Below are 25,141 nucleotides of genomic sequence, written 5' to 3'. Positions count from 1 at the left end.
ATCCTGGTGTTGAAATTCTTTAACAAGGTATGATCTAACAATTGTGTAAGCCTTTAACAAGGCATACGTTTCACCAAGTAGATCATAGTTTATGATCAAACATTGTAGCCTTCATTGGATATATATTTTAGTACTACAGTAGTGAAGATTTATGGGTGTCATCCCCATCCCAATTTTACCTTCTCATCAGAGGGTTTCTAGGTAACCAAATATCTTGTGTCATTTATGTGTTTAAATCTTATTGTTTTCATGTTATGGATGTATATGCTTAATTTGTATTTCAGTTTACATGAAAATTGTGAGATGTATGTGTGGTGAATGTTTTATGGGTTAAAGTTTTAAAGCACTAATTCACCTCCCCTCTCTCAAAGTTTACTTTCCCTATTGTATTTCCAACAATGTCAAGTTATTCAGAGGGAAACATTTTAGAACCCTAACAAGGAAATATGGAAACTTCATCATCTGTTGGAAAGAATCAAGGAGTAGAGGTAAGTAATGTTTAATTGGTGAGGAATGACACTTGTCCTCCACCAAAATTTTATGTTAGTCCTGAGATTTCTATTTAAGGTGACTCAATGGGTGTGTTATCATTGATACCACCTAAATTAATTATGATTCATGATGTATGCATTTTTTACATGTGTAAATTATAGAAGTTGGTGATTATGAGATTTGAGAGGCATATGAAAAATTATGTGATGAAGGACTTTTGAAGGATTAATTCCAAATTGTTGAAATGAAAGGGTTAACTCATGCCCTATATTTTCTAAGAAATTTCAAGATTGAATGGATTAAGGAAGTGCTATGAAGAAGCCATGATACAAAATTATGGCTAGATAATGGACCTATTGAGATAAAAAAGAAGACAATTCACAAGGTTGCAAGGTATCAAACATTGGATAATAAGAAGACTATATGTTGTCTAAGAAAAGAAGAAATTGAATGGATGAGGGTTGTCCATGTTTGCAAATATTTTTCTATTCAATTTGTGTCAATCTAGAGTGGGCCTTCAGAAGACAAGCAAAAAAATAGAGTCAAAATAAGAATTCCTAAAGGTATATGAAAATAGAATTGATATAAAGGTGCATAATTAAAGAAAAGTTGTTAAGATAAAAATAAAGGTAGAACATGCAGTGAAGAAAGTGATGGTGCATGCTTTCAAAACATGCAAATTATATTACCAATCAAAATTTTTACATTTAAGTATATATCAATGGATCTATATAACCCATAACAAACCACATGTGCATTGTTTGACATGAATTTTATAATAACCATAAATTTTAAAAGCTTTAGGTTTAGATTAGGGTCTATTTATTTCAAGTAGCTATCTATCACTTTTTCAACTTTTATGATTGTCCTCTAAGAAGGAGAATCACCAAGTTCATCAGAATCATAGCCAAGGTGAGATTCCATGGGATCTTGATTCTCATCTTGTTGGAGCAAATTTACTAGAATATGATGAATTATGTTATTATCATAAAAAAAAGTATCTCTAGGTAGGAAAAGGATGGAATAAGAAGATCATCAAGAGTTATTATTTCTAGCTTTAACACAATTCATCTCTCAGGCTCAAGCCTATAAGAAACATTAGTGTCAAGAATTATAAAAATTCATAGAAAGCCAAGAAGAAAAGTTATGGGCACTGTATTCACATCCCTAGGTAAAAGGCTCATGGTAGTCCACAAGTATTCTTTGTTCATGATTTATGGTGGCAACAAAATTAGGTATATTGGATGCATCCCATCTAAGTTGTTTCTTACTCAGTATTTCAAGAAATGGTGAGAATAATGGATCAAGGATGCTCCAATGCTCTCATGTTTTACGGCTTTAGATCTCTTTGCATAATATAAATTTAAAATACATGTCAATTTTTAACACAAATAAATCTTCCTCCTACTAATCTTGAGCAAAAATTTGCTGAAAAATTCTCTACAACCAACCAAAACTACTATAGTCTAACTATGACAAGCTTGATGTGATTTGTTCTCTACAAGCTTTAAAAGTAATTCCATCTTCTAAGAATTTTTCCTTCCTCTACATGAGGAAGAAGATCCTCACAACTATGTATAACTTCTATATATTTTTTGAGGCTTTGAATCATAAATTCATTCAAATATACTTATTTACAAGCCATTAAATTTTCATCTATATAATCATCTATCATTTGAAGATGCTCAGAAATACAATGAAAATTAGACACATTTGTGGTGGTAATCTCAAAATTGATGTCATAGAAGAACTTGTGAGATCATTTTAATTAATAAAAGGGATATCACAAAAATCTTATATTAAAGAATTAAAGTTCTCCACTTGACAACTAAAAATTGTCAACAACCACACATAGTCTAAAAAGAAACCAATGTTGTTTATGGAGGGTAGTTGGTCATTTAATTTAGGTAATGGTCTGACTAAACATTTAAAAAATTCTTGACAATACAAAATATACAGATTTGGTTGAATGGATGGTGATATGATCAATAAATGAAAATATTTTTCTACAATTTTTCATTATTTTTCATGATAAGTAGTCCAGTTAGAAATGTTTTATCATGTGATGAACTTAATATATTATTCTTATTTAAAATGGATGTGGATGAATACATCATTCAAATTTTAGTTTTTGAATCATTCAATTTCATCATGTTTTGAGTAAGATATCAATATTGTGGTGAAATTAGTTTTAAACTCTTACATGAATAAACTAAGAGTTGACATGTAATTTCCATGTTGAACATGTATATAGCTCCAAATTTTGAATAGGAGATTAGAAATACTATGTAATTTATTCCTTGTCTCCTCCAGGTCATAATGGATAGGGTTCTATGTACATTAGATAAGAGAAATGGTTCAAATGTTGCCTCAATCATGAAGGGGACAATGTGTTTTCAAATATGAGTAAGTTTATGAAACCAATTTTTTTGTAAAGGGATTTTGTAGATTAAATATGTGTAAGGGAGATTATTGAAGATGTAAAAGTAATTGGAGGCTAACTAATTTTTTTTTTTAATGTTGTTTGGTGACTATCCTAGATAGAAGTAAATGACTATCACATGTTGATAGTAAATTGTTGTTATCTAACTTGGTGGGGTAAATAGTTGGTGATTGATTGATTGTATTAGTTTTTTTATTTAAGTGTATTAAGAGTTTTTTGTATGTAGAAATATTTTATGGTATGATTTATAAGATAGATCCAAATAAAATGTTTAACTAAATAGTTTGTTATAATGAGAAAATCATGAGAATGTGATGGTCTATTTGGTGGTTCAATGTATTGAAAAGTTTATAGATGTTGTAAATTTTTGAGAGGAAAGTTAGTAAGTCTTAAGGGGTTTGGGTAATACCATAAGAACTATTAATATACCATGAAGGTTGGCATTACAAGTTTATTGAGTTTTTATTTGTATCATAGGGAAGATTTGAAGAGATATGAAATCAACCAAAGAAGCATGTGTAATCAGTCAAGTTGGGGGAATGTGATTAGTTATGGAGGATAGAATTTTTTGATGGAGGTTTTGATTAGTTGATGGATCTTGGTGAGTTGATTCTATTCAAGAAGAAGATGATTTTTTTTGAAGATTTTATTATGGTCATCTTACAATCCTTGGTTCATTTCCTTGTACTGATTATAGATGAAACATTGTGACCCAAAAAGTTGATAAAAATGAAAAGAAAGCAACTTCAATTGCATCCATTATATTTCTTAAAAGTTGCATATGGATCTTTTAGTTAAGATCAAAATTCATATTACAAGATAATGAGAACAAGGGAAACAACTATGTAAAAATATTTTAAATCCAACTTAAGAAAAGGAAATTCTTAGACTAGATTCTTACGTAAAGAACATACCTAAAAATTATTTTAATTGATTAAAGTAAATAAATTAAAGAGTACTTGATGACTATTAGAGTATTGTGATGCAATCTTTGCATCCAAAGAAATAAGGTGTTCCTGATGTAATATTATTTCAAGAGAAGCTTGATAAAATATTGAAACCTATAACATGACAAATTCTAGAGGAAAAAATATGACATTTTCATAAATTATCAACATAGATAGCAGACCAATTAAAGAAAAAGCAAGGAAAAACATTAGATATTTTTAGATCTTCAATAAAAAATTTTAAAAATCACCATATTTTTATTCAAAAGTTAATAAAATAAGAAAATTAATATCCATAAAAGATTAGTATAGATAAAAGAAAAATTATAATAGAGAATGTGCAATATTTAATTAAAAGCATTAAAAACAACACCCAAAATAATAGCTAGAATATTATAACTATATCTACCAAACAATAGAACATATTGAAGTAGAAGGGTGTATCTTGGACAAACCAACATCTTTAAACATTAAAATATCATTAGCTCTATCAAAGTGAAATTCAATTAATGGAGCTTATTTAACATGAAGGTTCTATCTACAATTGAAAAATTTGAGATCAAATTTGCAACACTTAGCTTGTCAATTCTTGGGTTGTGTTGCATTATCAAATGCTTGTGCTCTCCTTAAAGATGTTACTCTTCCAACATAAATGAGGGTGGAAAAAACTTTGGATAACAGAATGATGTGATCATTGCTTCTCCAATCTTAATTACTTGAAAATTTTGAAATTCTATTTGCATACCTCACTACACTATTTTTATGCTTTCTTCCTTAAAGTGGCATTGTAAAGGCAAAATTAGTGATTATTGATTGGATACTTCCTTGCAGATTACTATGAAACTTTAGATTATGAGATGTTGCACATTACCTTATGCATTTTAAAGCTATTTCATCATAGAAGTTGGTTCAAGCCTTCATCATAAATTTTCTTACTATTTATATGTACCTTTTCATAATAAATCTATTTTTACACCATATTTTATCATGAACATTGGCCAAGTTATAGGGCTTTTAATTAGTTTCTAGATGAGCTAGGATAATTATAATATTCTTGGAAAGTTTAAATTTGGGTTTTCTTGGAATTCAGTGATGGTTTGTAATTTAATTAGAATTCAAACTAGTGAAAGAATGAATTAGATTCTAAATAGTCCTAGTAACATAGGGACCATTATTTAAAAGATTATAACAAGCTCCAACTTCCAAACAATTACTTACAAAACCTTTTCTTTAAACAATTATAATTTATAATTCAATTGGTATTATATTTGGAAACTAAATTAGAAATAAACTCTCATATTAGAGACTACATATACCATCAATTGTAACACTAAAAAAAAACACATATGAAAGTAATAACTAGATATATTACACAATCTGAAACTAGGAAGTAGTTGGGCTTCCTTCTTCATTTTCAAAGAGAACCATCAGTTCATTTCCTTTTCCTTGACTTTAGAATGGTTATATAACTTTCCTATGATAGCTCTAGACTTGTAACTAAATGAATCAAATGAATTGTCTACAAATCTTTAAGAACTAAAGAGCTAAACAATAACTAATATAACTTGGCATAAAAAATACATAAAGATAGATACAACATGTTACAAGTAAAGATATTGAACCAAACCTAGTGCCATCACAAAAATAGTGAACCCATCATTTGCAAGCATCACAACACACCATTTATGTTGATTCTAAATCCCTATATACTTGCCATAGCTAGATTTGTTGAAAATGATCCATTTTTTCTAATATCCTATATGTTTTTTCCCAAAATCAAATATAATATGAAAAGTTGTTGATCTACACAATTAGCTCAAGAAAAAAAACAACAAATCATACTTGTTACTATAAGATAGACTATACAAACATGAAACCAAAATATTACTCTAATTTTTTTTTGATTTCATACCATAAGTAATGGGTTTCTCTATCTATTAATTCCATAGGCTTCAAAAATAATAATATCACACTATATAATTAGTGACAACAACTTGACCTAGATCACGTTGATTACGGGAATGACCACGTGCTTTTTTTTTTCATTAATGAGTCTGGTCGATCAACAAGGCTCTTGTCAGTAGCCTATTCTCACTGGTTCAAGAGTTCCCTACAATATAATGTGTATGTAGGGATGTGAATTTAGATTTTTTCATCCACATGAGCAAAGAGATTTGGAGGGATGAATCAGGCTTCTCAACACTATAACAAAGAGGATGTTAAAAAATTAGTCTCAGAGAAGGGGTTGCATGGGAGTTGAGGCTGGCCATCAAAGCTATGAATGTGAGGCTCCTTTTGGTAAAGCTTATAGATCATGTTGTTGACCCATTTAGTTCTGTAGACTACATAGATTTGGCGCCAAGATATGTTTAGATTTGGACACAAAAATTCCTAGATATGATAGTGTCACCTTGGACAACAAGAGCCCTTATATGGATACGTCTGAGAGGAATTTGAGCATTTGAGGGCAAAGGATCCCTCTAGGGATATGTCACAATGGTGAAATGGTTTTTAAGGCTAAGGTGTTTACAACCATCCTTTTGGTGATTAAAAACATTAGCTAAATTAATATTATAAAAATTGGGAAGTACCTTCATTGAAGAGTATATCACTAAGACATAATATGCATTGCATAATATGTTTTAGAAATTATTTGAAAGAAAGGAAGTAAAAAGGATTTTTTATCATTGTTGAAATAAAAAATATATGCATATAATATAAATTTATAAATTGAATAAGACATATATAAGATAGTGTAAATATAAAAGTATTCTAGTGTGGGGTTGTTCATTGTATAAATTCAAAAACTACTTAAATATAAGACCACTTATTTGTTGGAAATATAAGAGGAGTAACTAAGAGGGGAGGAGTGAATTAGTTACCAAATAAATAAATCCCAAATCCTTATATGTCAATAAAAAACATAAACTCTCCTAAAACTATTGAAACTTGGTTAACACACAAACAATCAGTTAACACTAACAATATGATGTAACTCAGAAAGTACTATAATAATAGTTGTTACTTGGAAAATACTGAACATGAAGAACTCAATATTTTTACTATGATTAACCTTAATTAACTTAGTTGCATACATATAAAATAAATAGCATGAACATAAGTGACACCAAGATTTAACATGTAAACCTAGTTTGGGAAAAATAAAAAATTGCAACTAGTTATTGTTTTATACTCTTATGAAGTGAGCCCTGTTAGAGGATTTAATCACCCTGTTAGGAGTGGCCTTGTTATAGGTCTTTAGATACTTCAATTTAGAAATACCACCTTGTTAGAGGATTTACAAATAGTTGTTAAGCTAACTTTTAAAAGAGATTTGATACATTACTACAATGGTTAGAGAGTAACAATGATATGACTTGATTGATGATGCAACCTGATTGCTAATTTCAAATCTCAATTTTGGCTTGAACACATGATCCTTCCTAATCACATTAATCTTTTTCACCCAACAAGGATATTCTTCTTATCCTTCCTATTCACTTCCTCTAAGCATCTTCTTATCTTCAACATATTCACACATTCAATCCTCAAATTGACCTTATACATACATCATATGCATTTCCAATTTAGCTTGAATACAACATAGAATAATTAATATTCATCTCCTCAATCAAATAGAACTAATAAACAAATCCATAAAACTCAATATGCCAAAATAAGGAAATTCTTTGTTATCCAACCATTCTCAATAGACACTAACTCAAATAATTCTCTTTTGTTAACCAAGTGAACTTAGTAAAAATTGCGTCTTTGTCAACTTCCTTTGGTAACCAAGTGAGCTCAATTAAAACTACTTGCATCCAACTTTCCTTTCTTAATTGAGTGAGCTCTATTAACACTTAACTTCTACAAACTTATCTTTAACACATGAGTGAACTTGGTAGACATTGTCTTCTGAACTTGGAAAATACTAGAATGCTTGGCAGACATAGGAAATTGTCTTCATCACTTGAGTGAGCTTGGCATACACTAAATTGTAAAGATATGACATTTTGTGTAACATCAAAGACAATATACAATTAACCAATTGTTTTCAATAATCTCCCTCTTTGGAATTGATCGAAACACAACATGTCATAATAAAATGAAATTTTAGTCAAAATAAAACTAAGGAAAAATACTTAGTTTTATTTTGATTCTCTTCCATGAGAACTTCCTCTATCAGTGTGAACTACTTCTAACATCAACCTCTTCCTCCAATTTTAGTTTCTCCCTATATCAACAAACTCTTACTCTATCTTCAACATCTTCTTCTGATAGCAAACTCTCTCTCTTTGATATCAAACCAAGTTCTCTTTCTTTGACAATATAATCTGTCACTTTGACATCTTTGACATATATAAAAATATCTCCGATATATGACAGAAAACTTTTACTCTATCATAAAAAATTTGGATGTATGACATAACCCTCCCTCTTTGACATCTCATGCAAAAGACAATATACAGTGAATTTCAATGTACCTAATGTACAAATTTATATGCAATCTACCCTTTCATTACTCCATCAATTTGGATGATGCATCGCTAAACTTCATGTAGTGAGCTTTAGATAGGGGAATAACCCCTAGCTTACCTCTTAGATACAAAAAAGCATCCTTAGGTAATGGCATGGTTAATATGTCTACAATTTGTTTTTTAGTATTCACATATTCCAATTTCACCTCTTTGTCTTGCACCAATTCTCTTAGAAAACGATATTATATTGCAATGTGCTTGGTCTTGGTATGCATCATAGGATTCTTTGATATAATAAATGCACTTGTGTTATCACAAAAGATAATCACTGGATCTTTGATTTCTACCTTCATACCTACCAACAATTGTTTGAACCAAACAACATTGGAACAATTAACTACTATTACAACATACTCTACTTCTTCTATAGACTGATAAATATAATTTTTCTTCTTACTTGTCTAGGACACTAGTCTCTTACCAAGAAATAATCTCCATGACTGGTGCTCTTCTTATCATCAACACTTCTTACCCAATTTGCATTAGTAAATGCTTTCAAATCTAAGTTTCCTCCTTTCTTGTACCATAATCCATAGTCTTTAGTTCCCTTTAGATACCTCATGATACTATTTGTTGCCATCCTATGATTTTCTTTAGGATTAGTTGAAAATCTTCCCACCATACCAACTACAAGAGAAATATTAGGCCTAGTATGTATTACAGACTACAATTTTCCAATCATGGATCTGTATGTGGTCTAATCCACCTCCTTGGAATCATTATTTTACAAAATCTTATAGGTGTTCCAATTGGTCTTGAATCCTTCATTCTAAACTTCTTTAGTGTCTCCTTGGATTGAGTAATGTAGATAACATCTTTCTTATGTTGAATCTACAAGTCAACAAAGAATTTGATTTCTCCAAACATTGGCATCTCAGATTCCTTACTCATTTCTTCTAAAAAGGATTTGCACAAATCATCATTTCCAGTGAATGATGTATCATCCACAAATATTTCTGTCAACACAATCTTTTTGTTTGCTCCTTTGATGTATATGTTGTTGTTATCATTTGTCCTTTGAAAACCAAGCTTCATGAGATAATTATGAAGTCCTTCATACCAAGCTCTAGGATCTTATTTCAGACCATAGAATGCTTTTGTAGTTTACAAACCATATCCATTTTTCTTGGATCTATAAAACCTTAAAGTTGTTCTATGTAGACTTCCTCTTCTAGATTTCCATTCAAGAATGTAGATTTCACATCCATCTGATACAATTTAAATTCTTTATGTGTAGCATAAGAAAGTAAGGTCCTAACACCTTCTAATTTTGCAATAGGAGAAAATTTTTCACCATAATCAATACCTTCCTCTTGAGAATAACCTTTGCATACTAACTTTGCTTTATTTTTTCAAATTTCTCCATCTTCATTCATCTTATTTCTAAAAACCCACTTAGTGCCAATTATATTCTTATACTTGGGTTTACAAACAAGATTCCAAGTCTTATTCCTTTCATTTTTTTCTATCTCTTCATTCATTGCTTCAATCCAAATTTCATTATCCAAAAAATCTTTAACTATTCTTGGTTCAAATTTAGTAAGAAAACATGTACCTTACAATTTGGTCCTTATCATTGTGCCATCTGACTTGTCTCCAATGATTTTCTTAGGTGCATGGTGCCTTCTAAAATATCTTAGTAATACAAGTACTTGGATTTATAACTTGTTCCACTTGCCTCACCATGATCTTCTACATCATGTTTGGGTCCCACTATCTATGACTCGGGTCCTTTAGATTTAGGCTTAAGTTACATTGACTACAACTTTGTAGCTTCTAACTGCAACTCAGGTCCTCTAAACTATGACTTGGGTTGTATTGGCTACAACTTGGGTGCTTCTAGAGATTTTGGGGACTTAGGAGGTGAAGTCTACTGACTTCCAATTAAAGTAGGAAATGTATCAAGTTCAAAGTAACTATGTTGAATACAATTGATTAATTGTGTATTTTCTATGATGTTACACAAAATGTCATATCATTATTAGTTAGTGTATGCCAAGCTCACTCAAGAAGTAAAGATAGTTTTCTATGCCTACCAAGTGTTCCTATATTTGCCTAGTTCAGAAGATAGTAACTACCAAGTTCATTTGTGAGACAAAGGAAAGTGTGCAGAAGATGAGTGTTAACCAAGCTCACTCAGTTACCAAAGGAACTTTGTGAATATGCAAAGTTAACCAAGTTCACTTGGTTAACATAGGGAAATTATTTTGTGTTAATGTCTACCGAGTAGGGTTGGCTAATGAAGGATTTTCTTATTTTAGCATGTTAAGTTTAATTGATTTATCTATTGGTTCTAGCTACTTAAGAAGATGAATATAAGTTATTCTAAGTTATATTTTAGCTAACTTGACAATATGAATGATATAAGTATTAGGTCAAGTTATGGGTTAAAATGTGAAAAAAAAAGTTTTGAATGTATTGAAGATTTAATGATGGAAAGAGGAAGTGAATTAGAAGCATAAGCAGAATATATTTGTGGAGTTGACAAGATATATTCGATTAGAAAGGATCAAGTATATAAGCTAGAATAGAGATCTATAATCAATAGTTTAGTTGCATCAAAAATCAAGTCATCTCATTATTATTCTCTAACCATTGTAGTAGTGATCTAAATCTCTTAACAAAGTTGGCTTAACAACTAGTTGTAAATCTTCTAACAAGGTGGCAGTTCTATTGAATTGACTAAAGACCTTTGACAAGGCCACTCCTAATAGGGTGATTAAATCCTCTAATAGGATCACACCTAACAGTGTGTTTTGTAACCTTTAACAAGGTTGGCTCTTAATATGCCTCACTTCAGAAGAGTGAAAATAGTAACTAGTTGCAATTGGTGTTTTTTCTCAAATTGGATTTCCACATTAAATCCTGGTGTTAAATGTGTTCATGCTATTTTATTTTATGTGTTTGCAACTAAATTAAAGTAATGGTAATCATAGATAACATCTTAAGATTTTCATGCTAAATGTTTATTGAGAAATTATAGTATTTATCGAGTTACAACATTTCTTTTTTTGCCGAGCATCAACATTATTTAGTTTTTAGAGTTTATTTAGTACTGACATCTAAATGATCTAAGATTTATTTTTTTGGTAACTAATTCACCACTCCCCTCTTAGTTAATCCTCTTATATTTCCAAAAATTGGTATCAAAGCTTTTGGTGCTTGCAGAGAAGGTTTCAAGAACCTAAGCTAAAGATCAGGATGTCTTACAAAAGAGAGATTCCCAAGCTAAATAGAGACAATTTTTCAGCATGGCAAGGACTAATGAGGTTAAATTTGACAACTATAAGTGATTTAGGTTGTAAATATCTTGATGCTAAATATAAGACTCCCAATAGAACATTAGTAGTTGAAGATATTTCTAAAAAGAAGAATCATAATATCATGATGATTGATACTACATCTACTCTCAGTTATGCTAAATTTGATGAAGTAAAATATTGCAAAACTACTCATGAAATATGGATTAAATTGAAGGACATTTATGGAGGAGATGAGAATACAAGAATACAGAAGACTAAAATTCCTTGAGGTCATTTTGATCAAATAAAAATGAGAGAAGATGAGAACATTGCAAAATATGTGGAAAGAATATTCAAAGCATATGGAAGAGACATTGAAGACAAAGTAGTTGTAAGCAAGGTACTTATAACTCTTCTTCCTATTTATTCAATTTGAATTTTTTCTATTCAAAAGATGAGATGTGATCTAAATAATAAAATATCTTTGGATGTTCTAGTTGAAATATTGATAGCTTTTGAGTTAGATAGCTTTGATAACTATGTTCCTAGTGCAATAGGTATTGCATTTATATTTGAAGCTAAATTATCACTCAAAAAAGAGAGTAATAAATCAAAATCCAATCAATCAGGAAGTAAAGAAGAAGAAATAGAAGAAAGTTCAAATAGTGATCTTGAATTTGTTGAAGCCCTACTTGCAAGAAAGTATTCCAAAGGAAGATGAAAGTATAAAGGTAAGGTTCCTCTGATCTATTTTTCTTGTGAAGAAGTTGGTTACATTGTTGCAAGGTGTTCAAACAAAGAAAACAAAGATGAAAAGAAAAGAAATAAGAACAAAGGAAAGAAGGATTTCAAGAACTACAAAAACTACAATGAAGAAAGTAGGAAATCTTATTTTATGGCTAAAGATTTTGATTACAGTGAAGATGAAATGATATATATTGTTGTAAAATATGAGTCTAATAATGAAGGAGATAAGATGGCACTTATCTCTCATGTTAGAAAAAATTATACATGGATTATTGACAATGGGTGTTCACATCATATGATTGGAGACAAAAAAAATTTTTAGCACATGGAATATTATGATGGTGGTAGTGTAAGATTTGGAAACAATGAACCTTATAACATAAAAGGAAAAGGATGTATTTCTTTGACTAAAGAACTTGTATGTGATAATTCTTCTTGTGTTGAAGGACTAAAGTATAATCTACTAAGTGTGACATAGTTGAATAACATTGGATTCAAGGTAGAATTCATGGATGGAAAGGCCAAACTATTGAATGGTAAAGGAAATCTATTTTATCTTTATCTTAGTGAAAGTTCATGTTTTATTGTTCAAGTAGAAGAAAGTTGCTTATGACACAAAATATTATGTCATGTAAATTTTGATAATCTGGTTAAGATAAGAAAACATAAAAAGGTAAGAGGTATTCCTAGTTTGAAGAAATCTAATATGAGTCTATGCAAGAATTATCAAATTGGTAAGATGGGAAAGACTAGTTTCAAAAGAAAGAACTATCATTCAGAAGAAGTCTCAGAGCTTGTGCATACAGACTTATGTGAATATATTAGAATAGAGAGTTACAGTGGAGATAATTTGTTTATTCTTTTTGTTGATGATTATTCTACAATGATGACTGTAATGTATCTAAAAGAAAAATATAAAGTTTTTCAAAAGTTCAAGTGATATCTAGCAAGAGTAGAAAAAGAAACTATAAAGAAATTGAAATTTTTAAGATCAGATAGAGGTGGTGAATTCATCTCCAATGAATTCAATGATTTCTGCATTGAAAGAGGGATTAAGAGACAAGTAGCAGCCCCTAGTACACCTCAACATTATGGTATAGCTGAAAGAAGAAATAGATCCATCATGGATTGTGCATGAACATTAATGATTGAAAATAATATTGCAACCAAATACTAGAAAGAAGCTATCAGCACTATAGTTCATACCTTGAATAGAGTATAGTTGAAGAAAGACTCAAATCAAACTCCTTGTGAACTATGGTATGGCTACAAACCTAATATAAGTTACTTGAAAGTATTTGGTAGCAAATGTTATATCCTGAAAGAATCTAGAAAAGGAAAATTTGATGTCAAAGGTGATGAAGGCATATTTCTAGGATACTCCTACAAAAGTAAAAAATACAAATTTTTGAATTTGTCTACTCATAAAATCATAGAAAGTGCACATGTGAGAATTTATGAGTTTGCAGAAAAAAGTGAAGAAGAAAGCAACAAAGAGCCTAATGATTACAAAAGATTTGTTTACTATGAACTTGATACCCTACCATACCTATCTAAAAGAAAGGAAGCTTCACCTTCCAAGTCCCCAAAATCTCCAATAGTTACTAAGTTGTAGATAGTGCAACCCAAGTCATAGTCTAAAAAAATCGAGTTGTAGTTAGAGGCTACTGAGCTACTTCAAGAGAAAATAGAGTTTGATGCACCCAAGTCATAGATAGTGGGACTCGAGCTTGAAAATGAAGCTCATAATAAAATTAGTAAACCCAAAAAAACTATGTTAGCAAGATATGTCAAAAGGCATCATGCACCTAATCAGATCATTGGAGACAAATCACATGGAACAATGAAAATAAGCAAATTAAAAGGTACATGTTTACTTGCTGAATTTGAATCAAGAAATATTAAAGATGCATTAGATAATGAAAGTTAGCTTGAAGAAATGAATGAAGAAATAGAAAAAATAGAGAAGAAAAAATCTTGGACTCTTGTTCCCAGACCCAAGGATAAAAATGTAATTGGTACAAAGTGGGTTCCCAAAAAAACAAGCTAAATAAAGATGGAGAAGTATCCAGAAATAAAGCAAGATTGGTATGTAAAGGATATTCTCAAGAAGAAGCTATTGGTTATGGTGAAACTTTTGCTCCTATTACAAGATTAGAAGGTGTTAGAACTTTACTAGCATATGCAACACATAGATGATTTAAAGTTTATCAAATGGATGTTAAATTTGCATTCTTGAATGGAATTCTTGATGAAGAAGACTACATTGAACAACTAGAAGGTGTTGTAGATCCTAGAAAAAGGGACATGGTCTATAAATTACACAAGGCATTATATGGTCTCAAGCAAGCTCCTAGAACTTTGGTATGAAAGACTTCATAATTACTTGGTACAAATTGATTTTCAAAGAACAAATGATTATAGTAGTCTATATATCAAGGAAGGACCAGACAAGAAGATTGTGTTGGCAGAAATATTTTTTGATGACGCATTATTCATAGGAAATGATGACTTGTACAAAGCATTTTCAAAAGAAATGAGTAAGGAATTTGAGATGTCTATGTTTGGGGAGAAAAAATTATTTGTTGAATTACATATTCAGTAGAAGAAAGATGGTATCTACATTACTCAATCTAAGTATATCAAGGAGATACTAAAGAAATTTGGAATGGAAGATTCAAGACTAGTTAGAAGCCCTATATCTACTAGACATAAGCTTTCCAAAAATGATGATTCCAAAGAGGTAGATCAAACCACATATAGATCAATGATTGGAAAATTGCAGTATGTAGTACATACAAGGTCTGATATTGCATTAGAATTTGGTATGGTGGTAAGATTCTTAGAAAATCCCAAAGAAAATCACATGATGGCAATCAAGAGACTCATGAGATATCTAAAAGGTACTAAAGAATATGGCTTATGGTAAAAAATAGGAGGCAATTTAGACTTAAAGATATTCAATAATGTTGATCGGGTAGGAAGTCTTGATGACACAAAAAACACTATTGGTGGAGCATTCTTTCTTGGTAAAAGACTAGTGTCTTGGACAAGCAAGAAACAAAATTTTATCTCTCAATCCATAGAAGAGGAAAAATATGTGGCAATAGTAGTTAATTGCTCTAACATTGTTTGGTTCAAACAATTATTGGAAGGAATGAAGATAGAGATCAAAGATCTAGTAGTCATATACTGTGATAACACTAGTGCAATCAATATATCAAAGAATCTAGTGATGCATACCAAAACAAAGGAAATTGCTATAAAATATCACTTCTTAAGAGAATTGGTGAAAGATAAAGAAGTTAGATTGGAATATGTAAACAAAAAATAAAAAGAAATGCAAACATATTGACTAAGCCATTACTTAAGGATGCATTTTTATATCTAAGTGGTAAGCTAGGGGTCATTCCCCTATCTGAAGCTTACTAAATGAAGTTCAATGATGCATCAACCAGAGTATGTTGAAGATCAATCAATTGGTACAGTATTGACAAGGGCATATTGCAAATAAATTAGTACTTAAGGTACATTGACATTTACAGAGTTATTGTGTTTGGTATGTGTTGTCAAAGAGGGAGAATTTTATTGTCATAACTCATAGAAAGTTTTTTGTAAGAGGGAGAAGTTCATTTGACTAACAGAGGGAGTTCTCATGGATGAGAATTAGAATAAAACAAAGGATTTGTTCCTCATTTTATTATTGTTCCAAAATTTTATTGTGTTATGATATGTTGTGTTGCCATCAATGCCCAAGAGCGAGACTGTTGAACACAATTGATTAATTTTGTATTGTCTTTGATGTTACACAAAATGTCATATCACTATCAGTTAGTGTATTCTAAGCTCACTCAGGTAGTGAAGGCAGTTTTTTATGTCTACCGAGCATTCCTATGTTTGCCTAGTTCAGAAGATAGTGTCTACAAAGTTCACTCGGGAGGCAAAGGAAAGCATGTAGAAGATCAGTTTTAACCAAGCTCACTTGCTAAATGAAGGAAATGTTGGATGGAACTAGTGTTAACTAACCTCACATGGTTACCAAAGGAACTATGTGAATATGCAGTGTTAACCAAGTTCACTTGGTTAACATAGGAAAATAATTTATGTCTTAATGTATACCAAGTAGGGTCAACTAACGAAAGATTTTCTTGTTTTGGCATATTGAGTTTAATTTATTTATCTAATGGTTCTAGCTGACTAAGAAGATGAATATAAGTTATTCTAAGTTGTATTTTAATTGACTTAAAAATATGAATGATATAATTATTAGGTCAAGTTATGGGTTAAAATGTGAAAAAAATTAGATGAGAATGTATTGAAGATTTAATGATGGAAAGAGGAAGCAAATTAGAAGGATAAGTAGAATATCCTTGTGGAGCTAAAAAGACATATTCAATAAAAAAGGATCAAGTATACAAGCCAGAATAGAGATTTGTAATCAGTAATTCAATTGCATCAAAAATTAGATCATCTCATTGTTACTCTCTAATCACTGTAGCTATGATCTAAATCTCTTAATAGAGTTGGCTTAACAGCTAGATGTAAATCCTCTAATAAGGTGGCAGTTCTATTGAATTGTATAAAGACCTTTAACAAGCCCACTCCTAATAGGATGATTATATCCTCTATCAGGGTCACACATAATAGTGTGTTTTGTAGCCTTTAATAGTTTTGTCTCCTAATAGGGTTCACTTTAGAAGAGTGAAAATAGTAACTAGTTGCAATTGGTAGTTTTTCCCAAATTGGGTTTCCACGTTAAATCCTAGTGTCAAATGTGTTCATGCTATTTTGTTTTATGTTTTTTCAACTAAGTTAAAGTAATGGTAATCACAAATAACATCTTAATATTTGCTTACTAAATTTTTACTGAGTAATTATAGAATTTATCGAGTTGCAACATTTCTTTGTTTGTTGAGCATCAAAAGTATTCAATTTTTAGAGTTTATTTTTTATTGAAATTTAAGGGATTTGGGATTTATTTTTGTGGTAACTAATTCACACCTCCCCTCTCAGTTACTCCTCTTATATTTCCAACAAAATAAACTGTATGTAATCTTCAGGTTCCTTGCTACACTCTTCACTCTTTTTTGCAAACTAATCAATCTTCACGTGTGCACTTTCTATGATCATATGATTATATATTCAAACATTTGTATGCTTTACTTCTGTTGGAGTATCCTAGGAATATGCCTTCATCACTCTTAACATCAAATTTGTTTTTCCTAGTCTCCTTCAAGATGTAACATTTGCTACCAACTACTTTAAATAACTTACATTAGGCTTGTAGCCATACCATAGTTCATAAGGAGTCTAATTTGATATTTCTTCAACTATACTATGTTTAGAGTATGAACTATAGTGTTGATTAATTCTAGTATTTGATTGCAACATTCTTTTCTATCATCAAGGTTCTTGCACAATCCATGATTGATCTCTTCCTTCTTTCTTCTATACCATTCTATTGTGGTATACTAGGGGCTAATATTTGTCTTTTGATTCCTTTCTCAATACAGAATTCATTGAATTCATTAAAAATGAATTCACCTCCTCTATCTAACCTCAAACACTTTAGTTTCTTTCCTATTTCTTTCTCAATTCTAGCTAGATACCACTTAAACTTTTGAAAAGCTTCAGACTTATCTTTTAGATACATAAAAATCATCATTCTAAAATAATTATCAACAAATAAAATAAAATATGTATCTCCACTATAGATTTCTATTCCAATAGGTCCACAAAAGTATGTATGAAGTAGCTCCAAGACTTCTTTAGAATGATAGTTCTTTCTCTTGAAACCTGTCTTTCCCATATTACCAATTTGATAATTTTTGCATAGGCCATTTTAGGTTTCCTCAAACTAGAAATAACTCTCACTCTTTTGTTTTTTCTTATATTGATCAAGTTGTCAAATTTCACATGACACAACCTTTTATGCTATAACCAACTTCCTTCTACTTGAGCAATTAAACATGAACTTTCACTAAGATCTAGGTAGAATAGGTTACCTTTTGTTTGATTACCAAACCCAACTAGATTTCCTTTTCCATCTAGTAGCTTGGCCTTCCCATTCATGAATTCTACCTTGAATCTAATTTTATTCAAATGTGCCACACTTAGTAGATTATGCTTTGGTCCTTCAACCCAATAAACATTATCAGATACAACCTTTTCCTTTTATGCATCATGGTTCATTATTTCCAAATCTTACACTTCCACCATCACAGTGTTCCATATGTTCAAACCTTGTTTTATCACTAGTCATATGATGAGAACAACTACTATCAATAATCCATGTATCATTTTTGCTTACATGAGAGATGAGTGCCATTTTATCTTCTTCATCATCATATTCATGTTTTACAACAATATAAACCATTTCATTATCATCACTACTACCTAAATCTTTAGCCATAAAACAAAACTTCTTACCTCTATCCTTGTAGTCCTTGTAGTTTTTGAAATCCTTCTTTTCTTTGTACTTGTTTCTTATTAGGTAAAACAAGTTTTACAGGGATCCTAAAACCCAAATTTTTATAGCAAAAAGAGCAAGATGAAACAAACTAAAACAAAAAATTGCCACAAAAGGTCAGAGACAAAAGAAGGCCTGAAGCCAAAGTACAAAGGCCAGAGATAGAAAAGAAAAGCTAGGAAAATAGGCTAGTGGCCATCTGTGTCCATGGCCTGTAGGGTTTTTGCAGCATCATTGTCCTTCTGACTAGCTGCGCCCTCCTAAATCTTGGTAGAAGTGTTCATCTAGTTCCCCTGATTCACTTGGTCACTGGCCTCTTTCTGAAATTCATCTCGGTTGAATCCTTGCTCTGTGTTATACTTCGCATCCCTTTCAAGGCCAGTTGTAGTCAAATAGTCCCCCAGATAGACAATATTCTCATTCAAGGTGTGAGGGGTGTCCACTATCTGTTTGGTGATTATCTGGTGGATAGAATCTAACCTTTGGACCTTCTTCTCAAGTTGGTTGAGTCTGTCATCCTGATGGTCTCTGGAGACTTGGCCTCTATCTTTCTCCTAGCTACCCACCTGGTCCTTGCTTCCTTTGGCTTCCTTGTCCTTGTCAGAATCTTGGTTGTTGGGCTGCTTGCTCCTATCCTTTAGAGCCTCAATTTCCTAAAAAAGCCACTTGATGGAACAAAAGTTGTCAATCAGGATATTCTTTGCATTGTTCAGGAAGTTGAAGCTAGTTTCTCACACATTGTGAGAGACAACCAAAATAGTCAGGTCAATGATCTCTTCGTAGTGGGTACTTTTGTTAAGGTCCTCTAGCACTTAGATTTTAGCAGGTTCTCTAACAATACCAAAACTAACCTTGTCCCCATAGAAGTTCCTCCAGGCCCTCCTCTTGTTCTCTCTAATTACCTCCCACCCTTTTTCAACCATGATTTCAATCATCTCCTCCAGGGGAAAAATGAGAACCTCTTGAGGCGAATTGGGTAGGGTGGGGCTAGAGGGCACATCAACAGGGCCACTAGGATGATCCTAGGGTAGGGCCTGGTTCACTTTTCTTTTCTTGGGGTTAACCTTGGGGTCCATAGGGGTCACCATCTCCTTGTCATTTTCTCTCCCCTTATCTTCTTCCATCTCACTTTCCTTCCTCATCTTTGAATCCTCCTCCTCAAGCTTTGTATCAAACTCCACATCATCATCACTGGCATCTTTCACCTCCTTAGGATGAGGAGAGGGGGGGATAGGGGGAAGACATCTAGGGCTCTTCCTACTAGGGATACGGGGATCACAGGTAATAGGGATAGCTTTGCTCGAGGTGTCAATTTTCTCTAATTTCACTACAAGCTCATCCCCAGAATCAAAACTGGTAGTGTCCTCCAAGGCATTACCCAAATCCCTAATGGTTTTACCTCTAGTTTGGGTTTTCAAGAACTCATAAATCAGAAGTAGGTGACCCTCATGGAGGGCAAGATTTTTGACAGGGCATTTCTTAAACCCCTCTATATTCTTGGCCATGGAGGTGAAAATGTAAAAAGGAAAAGAAATTTTCACTTTGTGTCTAAAATTATTTAACAAAATAAAATGACGAGTCCTGATTCTATCAAACCTAGGGTCAAGAGTGACATATTCAATGATAATCCTGAGAACATACCTCCAAAACTTTTTGATGGAATCAATGTCATAGTAGATGTCAATCTTGACCAATTTTCTTTTCTCCTTACCATCCTTGAAAAAGTCGTTGAGAACATTGGCAAACATTTTCTTGTCCCTATAGAAGTTCAAGCCATCCTGAGAAAAGCTAGTCACCTCCGTAATAAGACCCTTAGTGATTTGGTGGGAAACACCATCAATTTTGACCTTGCCATTTTGCCAGGAATCAACCATAGCTTTAACAACCTCCGCATCAAATCCATGAAGCTTCTCTATGAATTTGGTTATACCTCCCTTCTGGACCTTTCTATAGACCTTCCTCTTCTCTTTCCATCTCTCTGCTTCGCCCCATGGCTCTCTTCTGATCCTTTCACCCACCATTGCAGTTTTTGGCTCAACTAACACTAAACCACTAGCAGTATTGCCGAGTTCAGAGGAGCAAAAGGAACTAAGAGCAAAAATAATTTTGCGCATGTTTATGGGTTTATTTATAGCTTCCTTCAACTTGTGTCTTTCATACATGTGATTATGGAGTGGAGGGGGTTTTGCATAACTCCAAACAATTTCCTTTTTGAAGTACAATTTTTCAAATCCTATCATCATTAAAAGGATGTTATGTTGGTGCCATGGATTTTCTCCTTTCGGATTAGCTCAATCGCCGCTATTGAAAAGTCATTGTTGCTTCCCCACGTCATCACCGAGTTGCTAGCAACTGCTTCATTAGTGAACCAATCAATGACCATGTTTGCTTCACGATAAAAGTGGCTGATGTGGTAGTTTTTAAATTTCCTTAAGTCTAATTTTAGGTCCTCAATAATGCTTTCAATGGTCTAGGAGGGTTTTGTGACTCCTAAAATGCAATTTATTATATTTAAGGAGTCACCTTCAAGCCACAGCTGCTCAATCCCCGAGGCCAAGGCCAACTTAACAGTGAACCTAGCAGCACTGGCTTTAGCTAGATGATTGGCTTTTCTTTGTACTTATTATTCTTCTTTTCATCATTGTATTTTTTTGTTTGGACACCTTGCAACAATGTGACCAAATTCTTCACAAGAAAAATAGATTAGAGGAATTTTACCTTTATACTTTCCTTTTCCTTTGGGATATCTTATTTCAAGTAGGGATTCAACAAATTCAATATCACTATCAAAACTGTCTTCCTCATCACTTTCAAATTGTTTTCCTTTTGAATTTGTAGCTTTCTTCTTGAATGACAACCTATCTTGAAAAGTAGACTCAAGATTGCTACAACTAGGAAGATAATTATCATAGTTTTTTATTAGATAAACAGGTTTTACAGGGATCCTAAAACCCAATAGTTAAAACGTAAAAGGTTGATAATAAGTGTGAAAGCCCAACAAACAAAGTATAAGTTTAGAGGTCGATAATAAGCATAAAGCCTAGCCAAAAATTAGAGTTCTGAGAAAAGACCAGGAAAAAAGACAAGTAATGCCACGACCTAAAGCTAGAACAAAAGCCAAAAGACAAAGAAAAACAAAAGAATAGGTGAGAGTTATTCCTCGCTCTTTCACTCCAGCTCTTGCATAACCTGAGTAGCCTCAAAGGCAAACTGATTCTCCTCTTCTTCAACCTCTTGCACCTTTTGGTCCCCCTGGTCCTGATCAAGAATGGTGTTGTCCTTTGTAGAGTCATCCTCCATTTTGGCTTCATCCCTGTCTTTTCCTTTCTCATCATCCTACATTTCTATGTCTTTGATCTAGCCTGTAAGAGAGATGTTGTTGTTGTTAATGGAGCTTAACAAAGAGAACATCTGATTCACAAGGTTGTGATTATAGTTCTCTAGGTTGTCTATCTTTCTTTCTACCAGACTAAGCTTGTCAGTTGAATCCATCCTCTTGTTAGCATCCATCCCATTCCTTGTTGCCTCAATATATCTCACCTATTCTTTGACCTCCTCTAAGTCATGGAAAAGCTATTTGATTGATCTAAAATTTTCAATCATACTGTTATGAGCATTATTCAAAAGGTTCATCCCTATCTCCCTAGCTCTATCCAAAATAGCCACTATTACTAGGTTAATGAGTTCTTCCAGCCATAATTCTTCTTGATTTTCCATGAGGATTTGGGGATTCATAGCCTCCTTGAAGATGCCCATCTTTGAAGTCTTGACATTAAAGTTTATCCAAGCTTTCCTCCTATCATTGACCTATACTTCCCCTTCTGCATACCCTGCATTCTCCTCTTTCTTCTCCTTAGGTTGGGCTTGGAGGTGGACGGGAGATAGGGGCAGCATAGACGCCTCCTCAAACTGAGAGCACACTTCCTCCAAACTCTCCTTCTTGCATTTCTTCTGTCCACTTTCATCCTTAATTTCCTCCTCCTTAACCACCTCCTCAGACTCTGACTCCTCCTCATCATCACTATCTCCCTCCTCATCCTTCTCGGGAGGCTTCTACCCAAAATCCCTAGGACTTTTTCTACTAGGGGTTATGGGGGAGGGCAATTTTTTAGCTTGGTGAGTCGCTAATTTCCCCAAAGAAGAAATCCCTCCTTCCTTAGAGCTAAGGCTCTAAATTTCATCCAAGTTAGAGGAGTAACTAGAACTACTAGACTCCACATTCTTTGCTTGAGGGGGAGTGATGCTTATAGTCTGAGCCTTGAAGTGCTCATGGATAAGTAGCAATAGCCCCTCGTGTAGAGCTGGGTTTGCGATGGGCTTCTTTTTTAAGCTATCCACCACCTTTCTCATAGAGGTTAATAGATAATATGGAAAGGAAATATTAGCATTATGCTAGAAATGATTCAATATAACAAAGTGGTGGGTACAAGCTCTATCAAACCTAGGGTCCAACATGATGTACTCGATAACAGCTCTCAGAACATACCTCCACCACTTCTTCATGGAGTCAGGGACATAGTAGGTGTCAATCTTTCTTAGTGCCCTTAGTTCCTTCTCACTCTCCACAAAGTCCCTAACTACATTGGCCAAAAGCTTCTTACCCCTGAAGAATTTAAAACCCTCGATAGGGATTTCGGTGAGTCATAATCATCTCCTCCATTATCCGAAAGTAGACCCCATTCACCTTCACCCTACCATCCTTCTAGGACCCCACCATACTTTTGGTCACCTCCTAATTGAATCCATGCAATTTCATGATATAATTGGTAACCCCACCCTCTTCTAGCTTTTCCCACACTTTCTCCCTACTTCTCCATTTCTCAAAATCTCCCACCGGCACCTTTCTGCACCTTTCACCTACCATTTCTTTGCACTACAAACCCTCTTCACTCATGTGCTCCTCACTCTATGACTAAAAGGGACCTCCGAGAGTAAGCAATAAACAGAGAAAAATAGCTCGGCTATTGCTCCAGAAGTAAGTGCGAAAAACAACCCACAAAACATGTTGATTAATCAACAATGAATCGCTGTAGTTACAATTTCCCATGCTTCCATTTTGAAAAGTAAACTTATTTCTTAAAACCTTCATAATCATAATTATAGCTTGATTTTCTCCATACTTCCTTGGATCTTGTACAAGTCAATCAAACTTATCATAGTTATCGAGCTTAAATGTTGTCAATCTTCCCACTAGAGAATACAAGGTTATCTTATTATTTGGATCACATCTCATCTCTTGAATAATTGACACTCTAATTGCATAGATAGGAAGAAGGGTTCTAAGTACCTTGCTTACAACTATGACATCATAAATCTTCCCTCCAGAGGCTTTGATTGCACATACACTAGCTTTGATTCTTTCAACATATTGTGTAATGTTTTCATCCTCTCTCATCTACATCTAATCAAATTGACCTCTCAAAATTTTTTACTTGGCTCTTCTCACATTATCATCACCTCCATAGATATTCTTTAGTTTTTTCCACATCTCATGAGCAATAGCACACCCTTTGACCTCATCAAATTTACCATAGTTAAGAGTGGATGCAATGTAAATCATCATAATGTTATGATTCTTCGTTTCAAAAATATCCTCCACAGTCATAGTTCTAGTAGGATATTTATATTGGGTATTCAAGTATTTCAAACTTGAACCAATAATGGTTGCTAGATGTAGCTTCATAAATTCTAGCCATGCTTCAAAGTTATCTTTGTTCAACTTGGGAATCTCTCTTCTATAAGACATCCTAATCTTAAGCTTAGGACCTTGAAACCTGCTTTGCAAGCACCATAAGATCTGATAGCAATTGTTGGAAATATAAGAGGAGTAACTGAGAGAGGAGGGGTGAATTGGTTACCACAAAAATAAATCCTAGATCCCTTAGATGTCAATACAAAACATAAACTTTGTTGAAACTACTGAAACTTGGTCAACACATAGACACTTAGTTAACACTAACAATATGTTTGAACTTAGCAAGCATTGTAATAAAAATTGTTACTTGGCAAATACTAAACATGTAAAACCTAAGAAGTTTACTTTGATTAACCTTAATTAACTTAGTTGCATACAAATAAAATAAATAGCATTAACATAAATGACACCAAGATTTAACGTGGAAACCCAATTTTAGAAAAATTGCCAATTGCAACTAGTTACTATTTTTCACTCTTTTGAAGTAAGCCCTATTAGGATCCAATCCTATTAAAAGTTATAAAACACATTGTTAGGTGTGACCCTATTAGAGGATTTATTCACCCTA

At 32.7% G+C, this 25,141-nt stretch overlaps 1 pseudogene; it reads right to left on the bottom strand.

Annotated features, from left to right (window-relative positions):
• Positions 1 to 911: 911 nt before the first annotated feature.
• LOC149535207 (BTB/POZ domain-containing protein At5g48800-like) lies at positions 912 to 22,178 on the bottom strand (annotated as a pseudogene).
• Between the last annotated feature and the right edge of the window lie 2,963 nt (positions 22,179 to 25,141).

Source organism: Cupressus sempervirens, chromosome 10, assembly GCF_028749045.1.
Source record: "Cupressus sempervirens isolate cs-2001-9-10 chromosome 10, ASM2874904v1, whole genome shotgun sequence".
NCBI lineage: Eukaryota > Viridiplantae > Streptophyta > Pinopsida > Cupressales > Cupressaceae > Cupressus > Cupressus sempervirens.
The sequence above is the reverse complement of the archived record's forward strand: the minus strand, read 5'-3'. Positions and strand labels throughout refer to the sequence as shown.